This window comes from Neomonachus schauinslandi, chromosome 10 (genome assembly GCF_002201575.2).
Source record: "Neomonachus schauinslandi chromosome 10, ASM220157v2, whole genome shotgun sequence".
NCBI lineage: Eukaryota > Metazoa > Chordata > Mammalia > Carnivora > Phocidae > Neomonachus > Neomonachus schauinslandi.
In genome coordinates, this window is record NC_058412.1 from 47,970,823 (window position 1) to 47,971,862 (window position 1,040).

The following is a 1,040-nucleotide window of genomic DNA, read 5'->3' on the forward strand; positions in this document are numbered from 1 at the left end:
TTGGTCAGGGGCGGCTCCAGCAGGGCTGACAGAGGCAGTGGGGCCCGGCTGAGGAGTCCCAGCTCAGGGAACGGCCCCGGTGTCCCCAGTAGATCTGCCCTGCGGGGGTCTCCGGCTGTTATGCTAGTCATCCAGCTTCCCATTCTTCCCACTTTCCAAGCCTGCTTCTTCGGCCTACTGCCGATTCTGTGAGACACTCGATGTTAAATCCCTTTTCTGTTTAAAATCACCCAGGTTTGGGCGCCTGGGTGGCTCAGTCGTTAAGCATTTGCCTTCAGCTCAGGTCATGATCCCAGGGTCCTGGGATCGAGCCCCGCATCGGGCTCCCTGCTCAGCGGGGAGCCTGCTTTTCCCTCTCCCACTCCCGCTGCTTGTGTTCCCTCTCTCGCTGTGTCTCTCTCTGCCAAATAAATAAAGAAAATCTTTAAAAAAAAAAAATAGAATAAAATCACCCAGGTTTATTTCTGTTGCTTACAACTTAGAATGTTAACTGCACACACACGCACACACATACATAAATGGTGTGTGTGTCCATATATATATTCTATATGTCACATATATATTAAATTGTATGGTTTGTTTTTTTCCTTTTTTGCCTTAAGATTACATATGCATGAACATGAGCATGCATACAAAATTGGCAGGCTGTGGAGCACAGCAAACGGGCCACAGTGGATACCTACGGGGCTGGGAGCTTAATGGTGGAGCTAGACTAAAGGGAATGCCACTTTTGAATCAATCGTCTGTGTTGTTAAGGGTCTTTTTTTTTTTTTTTTACAGCAATCATAGATTTACATACTGCTTTTTTAAACTATAAATATTTTAACATAATTTTTTTCAAACAAATCTTTTACCTGTCTCACACCAGAGCCGGAGTGGGGGCGCCGAGGCCAGAACAGAGCAGCAGGCAGACCCCGTCCCCCCTCACGGAGCAGGCCGTCTAATGGGGACACAGACAGGGCACCAAGCACTGATTCCACAGTGTCATGAGCCTTAAGATGGGGAGAGATGGGGACTGTGGGGGCCATAGAGGAAGGGCG